A 13,437-nucleotide genomic window follows, 5' to 3' on the forward strand; every position below is an offset into this window, starting at 1 on the left:
GACGCGCATATTTTGTAGTCATTGCCCACTGAGTGAATGTCCTTTCCCGGAGTCACGTCAAGGACGTTTGGCGAAAAGAAACGGAATGTCTGTTCGAATAGGGGAAAAACCGTTAGTACTTAAAGAATCTAATTTCAGCTTTGAATAATCCACATCATGCAGTCCATTGCATTTTTTTCTATCACGAATGTCTGTCATCTTTGATAGCAAATTTTTAAAAAAACGAAATGTGAATAAAGTCACCTTTTTTGTTTTCGAGTCGCTTTCCAATCCAAGTATACCGCCTTATTGGAATTATTTCTTCTTTTGCTCCATAAATAACCATTAGCCACAGTATTAACATAAATAATGATTTTATTAATCTCAAATTAAACACGTCGTTGTTGTCTCTTTGACTGATTGATCTTATCCCGTAACTAATCAACAACTCTTGACCCTTGACAACCCTTTTGCTTATTTCCAAGAACCTTATTTCTTTTAATTTAAATTAGCAATTGATTAATAATTAACTTCAACACTTTCCCTTGTTAATTTAAATTAACATTTCGTTAAAAAATTACTCAAAATCTTTCCCTCGTTAATTAATCAATACTATACAACTCTTGGATCCATTAATCTAGAGAAGACTCATTTTAGAGCTCAATATCTTCAATCGAACCCTTGACTACGGCTTCGTCATGATGTCCGCAACTTGCTTCTCAATTGGAACTTGCTGAATACCCAGCTTGCCCTCTGCAACCTTTTCTCGAACGAAAAAAATGCTTGATAGCCATATGCTTTTTTCCTGTAGGGAATTCTGGATTCTCGGCTAGCTTAACTGCTGCTGAGTTATCCACTAGCAAAATCGGGAGTGATTTCAACGGTCAAATTTGCCTGAACAGTCTTGTCAGCCAAATAATTTCCCTTGCTGCTTCAGTTGCTGCCACAATCTCAGCCTCTGTCGTTGAAGTAGCAACCATCGGCTGTCGTCGGCTTAGCCACGAAATAGCTCATCCAGCGTGAGTTACTCCGGTAGTCGATCTGCCTGTTTTTACACAGCCTCCAAAGTCTGCATCACTGTAACATTCTAAAATGCCTGTTTTTGCTTTAGAACTGTAAGATCAAGCGTCCCTGCCAAGTATCGAAAGGCCCTCATGACTCTTCAATCCAAGTATACCAACTAATTACTTACTGTGTACTCATAAAAATATACGCGCGTACCAGAAACCCAGTAAGCACCTACATACGGCCAAAGCGCTCGTGAACCAAAGCGGTCGTCGACGAACAATTGACAAAAACTAATCGCTAAGCACAGCGTTCTGCAGACGATAAGCGGAAAATTTATGGTTTAAAATGATATGTAACGACCATTTTAGTATATTTGATATTTGGTTGGAGAACCATTTCGTCTGTAGAAAAATTGGAGAATGAAATATGTGGATGAAGATCTTAAATTGTGATGATACAATGTTGCATGCATTGCCTTTCAATGCATCAAAAGACAGAAAAACCAAAAGGCACAACCCTCAGTTAAATTTTGAAAAACTACTTATCATAAATACTATCACCTGCCCATCAACACAAAAAATGCATAAAAAACGACCAAAACATCGTATATCTGACAAAAAAAATGAAGAAGCTCACGAAAGTAGCAGGTAAACATACGAGTAAAAAATGACGTGATACTTTTCTTTATAAGTGGCATTTAAACATAAGCGAATTAAGTTTAAAAACTGTTGGTCACCAAATAATGTGGCTTAGGTTGATAAAACGTAATTTTAAAAACGAATAAAATGGTCATCGATTTTATTATTTATTTATCGCGATTCATCCTGAGTAAGGATGGTACTTGTCCAAAGTACTCCTCCAGCTGCGCTAGCCAGAGACAGTATTTTTCGGTCGTGAAGTCCGCCCACAATCGAAATACGTGACTTCACTCCCGGCAAGTGGGAGTAATACGCCTAGGGGATGTATCCCAGAGTGGATTGGAATTCGACCGCAGTCTGAAATAAATAAATTTGGAATAATTGCCAATGAATGCGCTCGATTATGACATGTGTTTTTATGGGAATAATAATTATAGCAATGAACGTAAATTAGGATTAACGAAAATATTAGTTTCATAGCTTCATGGGGCGTTGAAAGTAAAATTTGCGTTGAGTAGGAGACCATGTATCATTCTAATGCATTACTCTAAGAGAGACACGTAATGTAAGCATTGAAATGCGCATTGATGGACCATTTCTCAGCACCCGCAACCACCTTTCCGGAGTTCACTTCTCATTTCCACAATATGTATAATATCCACGTTGATTTTCATTCTGAGATGTCTTCTTCCGCCACTCACCTAGAACTAAAAAAACACGGTCGCAAGGCGCACGTACGACACTGCGCGCTTCAAAATTTCAAGCTAATTTAGTCGTTAATTCAAAATCGACCCTTCAAGCTGATATCTTCTCTGTACGAACGCTTTTGAGGCATCGTCGTACATTTTAGGATTGAAGCCACTCGGCCACGGCGTGTAACCTCGTTTGATTGTAGTTTTTTGAGAAACCCTCTCGATACCCTTGACTAAAAATGTGTTGAAAATTCCAGGAGACCTATTATTGATAAGATCTGGGTATAGTAAATCTCCCTCGATATTCGTTTCTACTTCGAATTCCACCACATCCCCGGCACCCAAAATCTCAATTTTGTCTCTGTTTCGGCAGCTGCTCAAAGTCATATGTCTTGTACTCCAATTATCTGTCATTGTGTTAGGATCGCCCGTTTCATCGACGATTCCGTAATAATACTTGCAATTGAGCCATTCCTTTTCCTCGTCAGTCGACGCTGCCGCAAGTAAATCGTGTTTCCCATACGCGATATCATTTAAAATATATCCCTGATATCGTTCGTTATTATTCATTAAATTCCAGTGAATAGGATGACTGATACTATGAATCCTCAACTTTTCAAAATTCTCAGTATTTGGGAGGGAGACTAAAAAATTGTCCTCTTTCATCTTCAATAAATCATCCCACTTAATTTTACTCGGAGAATCACTGTTGGTAATACTATACCCCGTGGTGACATTATATTTCGGCAGAAATGTATTATTTTACTTTGCTGGACGAACGAGGACATTTCTGTGGGGGAGTTACTTCTGACTACGATTTCGTCCGTGAGAACAATAAAATTCGAAATTCTAACGGAAGGTTTGTGGACGCGAAAATCCAAACATTGTGGCAACACATTGTTTATCACTTCCACTATTTCACTGTCGAGCATAGAGTGGAGGGCGATGGTCAAAGGTAATGTTTTCAAAGTGCAATCTATCTCCTCCCACGAACGCTGCCTGAAGGTAAAAGTCACTTGGTTGAAAGGGAGTGGTCTCTCAAGTGGAGACTCACTCTCGCCTTCGGGAATGCCGTGCTGTCCCGAATTTCCAGTGCCGCCAGAGGAACCTCCGACGTCGCGTCTCGTTCTCTGAGTGGGTGGGGGTGTATCAAGAAATTCCTCGGCGGGTCGCTTTTGAGCCATCGCGCTTCTCCTCAGCTTGTCACGTCAATCCCCTATAAACAGACAATATCCAATTAGCGAACTGCGCCGGAGAAATAGTACAGCATGGATTAAATCCTACGTTAAATTCGAAAATCTTCATTCGATTTTTTAAAGCCACTTCATCGCTCGGTTTAAGATATCCCTTGCCTAATAATGTGTGATTTCCCGTCATTAATACTGGTGTTCTCATTAATTTTTGCTCAGATAAATATTTTTTCCGATTTCAATAGGGGCACCTGCTAAGATGCTCTTCATATCCTCACAAGTGCATTCCACAAAAAAGGGTTCCTCGATTACTATCAATGATTTATTTAAAAAGTTTTCACATGCAAATTCACTCAATGAATGGGAACTAGATGCATAAGCAGATACAAAATGACGTGCAATACCGTTACGGAGGTTGCTGATGATTTAGTTCCTTTGTTCTTTCAATTGCACCCATCTCCGAAACGGATGGCGTATGTCTTTGCTCGTAATCCGACAAATTCTAGTATTTTTCTGTGCCCACCCTCATCGGACCAAAGACCGGCCTCCTTATGTGTCCCTCTGGTCTTTATGACATAACCATCTGGGACATTTTCATAATCGAGGAGTGGGCCCAGAATCGGATCGTGCAGCATTTGTAGCAAAGGATGCTTGTTGCAATTCTTAAAATGCATCATTAAACAATCCGTATCAGAGTAAAGACATGAAACATGATTTCCGAACACCGCCTGCACACGATACAGAAATTTATAAATTCTCAATTTTGCTAGTTCTAATATGGCAAATCCTAGTTGCACCGGTTTGTTTAACAATACATCAGTCTTTTTAAATTCACAAAAATACTTATCATCCACCATGATATAATTTAGACAACCCTGCAGGAAAAAGTTAGTCCTCCCCGTCTCAGGATTACTCTTTTGTTGTAATACACTAAATTTTTTATATTTAAAAGGATCCTCACACGTCTTTCCATATAAACTGTTATTTAATAATTTTAGTAAATTTGAATAGCATTCATACTCGAGTTCTTACGTAGATTTATATTTCTCGTCACACAGTCTTTAAATACATATTCCTGTGTGAAGATGAATACCTTGTGGACTTTCTCTATTACCAAGCCTTGGTCTACATAATATTCCAACGTTCTAGAATGAACCAAGTACTCGGTTCTATCCAGGAAGGTAGTGCACAGTCTTTCATTGTGCTTGTGCGGAGCCAGGGGATACTGATGATGAGCGTCATGAAGGTGGGAGGGATAACTGAGGTCTACTAAAGCCAAAAAGCATCGTTCACCATCCTCTGCCCATCGTTGCCAATCAGCAGGGAGCTCATCCAATGTGTCCACGTGTTCAACGCACAACTTTTCACACATCACACTTGAGTATAACCCATTGATATCCATGAATAATATGTGTTCATCCGAATTGCCTTCAACGTTGTCGTTTGTCGTTGTCGTTGCTGCATGTCGTTTTACGGCTTTGGACGCTTAGCGGTGATACTGGAAACGCTAAGCGCTCAAAGGGATAACTTATCGCAAATTTTTCCCAATACGATGATTGTCGCATCATAGTAGGAGGCGATTTCAACTTACCCTTGATAGATTGGAAGACATTTAGTCTTAAAAACGGCGGGATTGAGATGGAATTATGCGAAATACTTCTCGATAATTTTACGTAAAACTATTTGTACTAAATGGTAACAACACCGTCAAGAATAATCAAATTCTAGATCTCTTAGCGACTAATGTACGTAATGAAAGCCTCCTTAATATTTCAATCATATTTCAATTTTCATATTTTGCCTCGTAAGTGGCAAATGAAATAGCAAAATATAATAAAAAGTTTAAAGATTTTAGCGCAAACCATAACGTTGAAGGTATTCGGAATGCTTTTCGTATTTTCATTCAAGTATAGCCATGGATAGTCTCATACCCAGTGAACAGAATGAAATAAATGCGGAACGTAAGAGGAGTGTATAATGGTGATGTCCGTAAATGTTTGAAGTCACAGCGTGCGTTCAAGAATGAACAACGCCAGACAGGATCCACCCGAAGGAGAACATGAGAAATCGTCTTAGAGAAATGTAGCAGAGGGAAATAAATTAAAATAACGTCTTTAAGAAGAACATTAATGGAATTCAAGACTGAATATTTGGTGAGTGTTTAGAAGAAAATCCGAAGGCAATAAGGTCTTACGTAAAGGAGGTACGGTAAGATCGCTCAAAAGCGGTTATGATGAAAGAGCTCGCAATAACGAAGTAAAAGCGATTATCCTGCACTCCTTCTTTCTTATCAGAAAAATGTATCTACCCTTACTAGAATGAGTAAAACTCAAATGCAGTCAATTGATATTTCTTGTGATGGTAAGTTCGTGCTCTCCTCTAATTTCTGGTCGCTGTCCTTCTTAGTGTCCTCTTGGCCTGTTACTTGGCCGAGGGATTTCCACCTCGAGGCTAGGATGAGTGCTGCAGGTGCGGGATCACCCCGTGCCACTCGCCCACGTGGTGTGTGCGAAGATGTAAATGAAAATTTGTCTTTTAATGCGTGAGTGCTGATCAAACAGTTTCCACATTAGGACGCTACGCGTCGCTGCAACGCAATATTTCCACCGCCGCACACTAGTCAAGAATCACAAAATGCGTGTTGCGAAATTTATTCAATCATTCAGGGATTGTTGTTCACGGCCTGCTTTCGAAAACCTGGGTGGTATGTAGGTACTCGTTCGCGAGTGTCACGGCGTAAATTGGACACGTGTGGCAGCAATTAAGAAGACATTTTTCTCGGAGATCCGTTCGTGCGACGAACGCCTTTCCTTGCCTCTTTTGTGCCAAATGCTCTTCGCGTCCTTCTCACACCACTCCACTCTGCATTCTCGTCATTAAGTCCTCGTTTATCTATCGTCCATACGTGCTCCTTAAAATTTTATTTTCCAAACGTCTTCCCTTATTTCAGTGTGTTATGTCATTGCTCATATTTTATGCCCTTATCTTTTTCTGCATTGGTTAAATGATGGCCTCATTCATGCATAATTTAGTTTTCTAGATAATGTTTTGATTTCTAGACTTGATTGACTTTAGCTTTCATTTGATTTAAACAATAAAAGGTATAAATAAATAGAGAAACAAATGACATCAGCAGTGCTTAACAGCACTCGGGAGAAGCGTAAACTTTTACGGAGGTGTTCTGTTAAACATAAAATGTATTTCGGAGAGTATTTTGGTTGTTAAAGTTAATATTCATAAATACACCCCATAAATTCTCTCCCATTCTGTACAATATTACGGCTGGGCGGCATTTATCGGTATAGAAGAGTATCTATATATATACAGGGTTAATATCGGAATTTTGTCGTTGATATTCTCAATTATCGATCTTTCAATACGCGATATCTTAGGCCCAAAATCGACGCGGAACTCCGTTCCATATCAGTGAAAAAAAGATGTTTCGGCCCCAAATTTGATATCGATATTTTCACTCCCAATATACAGACAGCAAAGCGTGGTGTGCCTCTTCTGTAGCGCTGTAGATAATACTCACGTGTGCACCTATCCATGCAATTTCAAACACGCTCCGATCACTCATCGTAGTCATTATCACTGCTCTTTCGAATCGATGGTCGTCAAGGATACGCTGTGTTTAACTTCAGGGAAAAATGTGAAAAATAACGGATAAAAACATTTTCAGAATTGCATTGGGAAGCGTGAAATATAGTGGCAGATATTATTTGTTAAAGGTTAGTAATTAAAATTAGTTGAACCGTGGTCCAGGGGCGCTTCATAATATGTATTTGTTCGAGCGTTGCGCGAGAAAAGGAATGCCCTCAGAATTCGTCCCCCAACGCAGAATTTGAGCGTGGTGCCCTTAGACACGTACACATTCAACAGCAGTTTGGCCTCTGCAAAACTTCATTCATGTCTCTTGTGACCCCCTCATCGACCTGCTCACTCTCTCCACCATATTTATCCAGGCTCCATTTAAGTACGGACGCATCCAACACGCGTGTATGTCTCTCTCAATTGACGCACGACCAACACGAGAGTGGTACTTTGCGTTGCATGATGGATCAAATGGCCCATATCCAGAGATGCGTGAAAATCGCAAATGCGATGTGCGCAAATAAATGCGACAAAGATGCGATGACTCGACTTCTATGATATTTTTACGCAAATTTGCCTTTTCGACGGCAAAAGTCGTACATTTTGTGGCGAGCGCAGTTTAAAGGCTCCGCCGACACTCACCGCTTAAAGCATGTGAGCGACTGGCCAGCTGCTAACTGGCTGGGACTCTACGTGGCCGCGGACTACAAGTGGGCGGGGGCAAGCTACACCTCCCCCACTATATATCTTATTCCTTAATTTATTATTGTTCTACAACATAATTATTTAAAATATTCTGTATTTTGTCATATAACTGAGTTTCACTACATTTCATCGTCATCTACCTCATTATGAAAATAAAAATAGACGCTACAAAATGCGATAAACTGTTATTGAAAGTGCGATAAAATAAAAATGAAAGTGCGATTTTCACGTATCTCTACTCCTATCAAATGGCTCATAATATTCATGGTATTTCTGTTCTTCCCACCGTCTGTACAGCAGTCTCCCTCGCCGTGGATCGCGCGTCGACGCAGGGAATCCGCCGTGGATGCACTTGCCCTTCTCGAACCCGCCGACGCTGATGGGAGCGAGAAAGCTGTCTCCGAAACGAATCAAACGGACACTAGCGCGTAGTTCCTCTTGGAGACAAGGAGTTGGGCAAACTAGTTATGTACCGTGCATGAAATTATATTATTATGTTTTAATATGAACGTGATTTCGACGAACTTTGGCCCCTATTCATCGTGTGTAATTGGTGACCTCATATTGTTTCGACCTCATATCGAGTGCCTCTGCTAGAGACAGCAGTCCGGATATCCACTCTTTCTTTGCGTCTTTAGTGCGCGTGGCCTTCCTCTCTCCGCTGCATTCATCCTCTACAATGGAAGACGTTTCCTTTCTTAAGTGAGTCCTTTGCGTACTTTTTAATCAGTGGAGTGAATCCTTATCGTTGCCATCCCTCCCTCCTTTATTGAGAGTTTGGAGTGCATATTTTATGTAGTGATCGCAGCGAGTGGATTGTGTTCTTAGAGCGAGCTAATTCTCTTTTTGCTGCGCCTTGTGTTGTTCCATTCCCCTTTGGTTTGCCCCCTCGTTGTGTGCCTGTTGACCTTGTGCTGCGGTTTTCGACTTCCTGGATTCGCGGGTCAATTGTTCACAGCGGGCAATAAATATTCTTCCGCACGGCGTCTGCAGTCGACTGAGTCTTCTCCTGTCGACGAATCCTCTCTGGTGAGTTCGCAATTCCTTTCGCTGTCTTTATCCTGGCCATAACCATTCCTCGAATCGGGGAGTGGAATCGTTCCTTCTGTGTACGGTCCGCTTTTAACTTGGTGGCCCCTGAATGCGCAGAACAGGCCAACGAGTGGAAAGGGAAAGTGGCTATACTTACAATTGTACTTAGTGGGGGTGGCATGGAGAGTAGCATCCAAAATTAGTAGGAATCAATTCATTTCAAAATTTTTATTGAACAAATGGGTCCTAATCCTTTATAGTCCACGAAATAGCACCCTTGTGCTTCGACGCAACGCGTACAACGTGATTCTCACAATGCATACACCTTCTGGAACTCGCTTTCCCGGATGCCGCATTGCGGTTTTCTGCGGAGCTGCATCGGTTTCCTTTGAGGTCTCGCTTGAGCCGAGGAAAGAGGAAGATGTCTGGTGGTGACAGATCTGGACTTGAGGTGAGAAACGTGGAAACACTGTGCTTGGCCAGGAACTCCCTGATCAGCGGCGCGGAGGGGCTCGGCATAAGTATTGTGTTGGTGAAGCATCCGCCGAATGTTACCTTCCCGCGGATGACGCGTTTGCGCTGGCTTCCAAGCACGCCCACGTAAAAACTCATGTTGACAGTCTGTGCAGGGGTCCCAGCAAAACACACCAAGAAAGACGATGAGCATGGATTTGAGTTGATCGTGCTGGCTTAGGTACTGTCGTTTCCAATAACATGCAGACACCCACGAGCCCCACTTAACTGATGGAGCCGGGTCGGTGAAAACTTGGAATGTTGGCACATGAAGCAACCTGCATCCTTAGCCGTCGCGGCACTAAGAGCCGACGAGGACGGACGCGGACGCGACCAGGCTATCGAAGCTGTACTCCAGTACAGCCAAATGCCGAGTGGATTTCATATTAGCGGATGGCGCAAATGCACTGAGGATACTCACCTCCACGCACGCGTTGGCCCGTTGCGTCGCACAGTGGGCTGAAACAAAAAAAGATGGACAAAACCTCGATATCGATTTTTTTTGAGCGCGGAAATTGAAACTTTGCTCAGTTGTTATCAATATATTGGTGCATTTTTTGACGCAAACGGTTTTTCATAGGAATTCTTTAAACAAATTACTTGCCCTCAAAGTTGAACAAATTTCGCAAAAATTGCCCTCATTGAATTTTTTTCGAAATTCAGCATATTAAAACTAATGCCACACTTTCTGTAGTAATTCAATAGAAACAAAAAATTACAATATTATTATGTTGTTTATTATTGTTAATTATTGGCAATTTTAAGACTCAGTTGTATTATTTATGGCCGATTGGATACAAAATGGCGGACCCTGTTTTTCGTCGAAATTTTGTGTTCATGTAGGATTATAAAAAAAAAGAATCACCGAGTTACAACGAGATATTTACACCACATATACAACAAAACCTATAGAGTATGATACCAAAAGGAGAATTGCGACCACGAGCGACGCCGAAATTAAGATAGATTTTTCGAACTTGCTGCACAGTTCGGAGCTTGCTGCTGGGCCACGGGGAATACCGTGCTCGACGGACGTTGGAAAGTGAATCTTTTAGCAAGTTATTGTTTATAAGATATATTGTATTTATGCCACATTTATTTTAAATTTCGTATAACCTAATTTCTCTGCTTTCTTGCGATATTTATCGTCGATACGATAGTAACTGTAGGACTCTGTTTTTCGTCGATATTTTGTGTCTATTTGGGATTATAAAAAAAGGAATACCGAGTCACCTCGAGATATTTACGTTAAATGTACATCAAACGTTTCAGAATGTCCATCTAAAGAAATCATCTACGACCGTTAGTATCAAGCAAAATAAAAATCGATGTTTTGGCCGAGCGCGCAGTCCGCGGCAGCTCCCTGATGGTTTGGAATGCCGTAACGTGGCGTACTTCATAATTTTGCCGCAAGAAGATGGGGCGACAGGTTAGAATATCTGCAGTGAAATCGGAAGATCCGTCCTCGAATCCTTGCGAAGAAAAAATATTTATAAATTGCGAATTGCAGCCTATAGAGTGCATTTCCACTCGAACGAGTGACTGTGAGCAAAAACACGTTTCATTCGGTGTTTTCATCGCGGAGGTGGCTCTCTTTGGGCTACTATGTAAATGTAGTTGTTTTGTAATGCATGTGGCATTGATGCTATCACAGTGAAATGAATGATGGGAGTCATTCGCAGCAGAGGAAAATGGGAGAGATACGCACCGCTCCACACACTCCACTTGGCGGGAATGAGCGCTCGAAGGAAACTCATCGAAAGGTTTGGGAAATTACGGAAGGGCACAAAATATTCCTCAATCCGATCACATATTCTCTCGTAATTTGCAAATTTAAAACAAGGGCGAAAGTTGCCCCGCCCTATTCATCTACATCTACATTCCGCTAGGGTGTTTGGCAGGGGGTGATCATCCATCAGTATGCAAGAGGATTCCCACATGCACACCACGCAATCATAATTAATATTACAGAAAATGATCAAAATAACTTGCAAATTCATGCAAAGCCAAAAATTGCCAACGGTTATTAATTCCTATCATAAATCGATGCAAGGTAAAAACATGCAATGAGTCGTCATCATAGCGAGTGACGCCATTTATTCCATTTATCGAGACACCGTCGCTATCCTTAATAATACTAGGAAGGAATGAAATTTCAAATCTCTCTGTTTTGCAGTCTATTTCTTTAATTTTCTTCTCGTGATCACGTCTACCATAATGCAAAGGTTAAAAAGGATATTTTTTGCGTCGTCTGAGAAAAACTTTCGAAGTGTAGGCGAATTTACTGAGAATTTGCCGGCCTCGGTGGCGGTGGGGTAACGTTATCGCCTGCCAAACAAGAGGTCGCGGGTTCGAGTCCCGCCTGGGGGGGTGTGCTTGAATCGCTCGGGATTAATTCCGGCACGGAATAATCCCGATCTCTCATTCCGTGTCGGAATCTTTTTGCTCGGGATTTGGTGTGCTTGAAATTTTCTAGCCGATTGTCGGCTTCGAGTGTTGCTATCTAGATTCAACTCGAGCGATAGACGTGGCAACGTCGGGTTTAGGACGTAAATACGGCCGTTGTTAACGCCGAGTCTACAAATATTTACAAAACAATCGACAGCAGAAATTCAGATACCGCTGATATAAATTAATACAACTAAACAACATAAGGAAATACTTCTTCAATTTGTGAAGGTAAGTAACCTCATAAGTAACTGGAACCAATTTTGATTCTATTGTTTGTAATATATAATGTTTTTTTATCAGTGTTTACTTTTCAGAAAGTGAAAGCATAAACAACGGAAAACTAAAAAATAATTTTACTGCCAAAGAAGGAGCAATGCATTGGCAGCAGGTGACGCTGAAACCAGCTGAAACTTAAAGAATGTATGAGGTTATGAAAGTGGTGGAGAAAGGAAATAATGAAAATTGAATGAATTTATGTATCGCGAAGTAAATACTTATCATTTTCAACCACGAATCATCGACACGGCTTCTCACAATTTTGTAAGTGCTATGACTTTTTCGCCGCATAAATAATGAAATAGATTCGGTTAATGAAGCGTTACGCATATTTTTGTATGGCGATAATTTTAATAGCTATGAGTGGAATAATGTATCGGTATCATGAGTGATATATCTCTTTACAGTCTTCGCAAGATAAATATGGTTCCAAGGGCAAAGCAGCCGCCCTATCAAAAGATGTAATCCACACTGCGAGTGGGGCTCCAGTAGCTCAATATTTCCAGAGGCGGGTGGCTGATATAATAAGTGGAAATGCAATTCTTGGCTATTTCAATATTAATGAGTCGGTGATTTTTTTTGATGAGGTGAGGTTTTTTTAAAGTTGTCCTTTGAATAATAATTCACTATACACAATGTTATTACTTTAATACTATTCTAAAATTGCTATTAATAGTGTAAAATCATATTATACTATGTAATTTATTAATTTAAATACTGTAAATATTAACATTATGAACTTAAAAACCCTCATTGCCCTTTTTAAAAATATTATATTATTTACAAAATATTTATTTCAGATACCAACACCAGTGTAGAGTAATTGAAAGAATTCCAGAGAAGCCACTGTTACTACAGGAAAAAGTATTCTACCCGAAGTGAAGCAATTAGAGGAAACAAAAAAAAGTTAATGCAAAATTGCTTAGATTGGAAAGGGAGGAACTAAAACTAGTAAACATTGAGGCCAAGATCGACAAAATTAATTTTTAGTTGTAAAACTTTGCATTTGATTATTTGTGTTCAATATAATAGTAATTGAATTCTACCATTGAAATATTTCATATAACCTCTCCTATAACCAATAACTAAATTGATGAATTCTTCTCGGATTCTCAGCCAGGTTAATTCTTTTGTATAAGCCGAGGTTTCGAGAGACGACTTGTCTCCCATCTTCAAGGTCGTGTTACTCTTTGAAAGTCCAATTTCACAAAATTTCACCTGGCTGAGAACCCGAGAGGAATTCATCAAAGAATCATCAATATCAAAGAATTCATCAATAGTATTCACCCGGAGAATTAAAATCGTTTAATAACTAATTTATTTACTTCCATCCAAATTGCATTCTCATGATAATCATAA

General features: G+C 40.3%; 1 long non-coding RNA gene across 2 annotated transcripts; it reads left to right on the forward strand.

The window, feature by feature from the left end:
- The first annotated feature begins 11,760 nt into the window (after positions 1-11,760).
- On the forward strand, positions 11,761-13,081 carry LOC124160584. 2 transcript variants are annotated; one of them, XR_006865199.1, is made up of 4 exons: positions 11,761-12,030; positions 12,103-12,342; positions 12,486-12,665; positions 12,879-13,081. It is a non-coding gene; the product is annotated as an uncharacterized LOC124160584 (long non-coding RNA). The 2 variants fall into 2 exon arrangements; XR_006865200.1 differs by having other exon boundaries at positions 11,762-12,030; positions 12,486-12,643.
- Positions 13,082-13,437: the final 356 nt, after the last annotated feature.

This window comes from Ischnura elegans, chromosome 6, assembly GCF_921293095.1.
Source record: "Ischnura elegans chromosome 6, ioIscEleg1.1, whole genome shotgun sequence".
Classification (NCBI taxonomy): domain Eukaryota; kingdom Metazoa; phylum Arthropoda; class Insecta; order Odonata; family Coenagrionidae; genus Ischnura; species Ischnura elegans.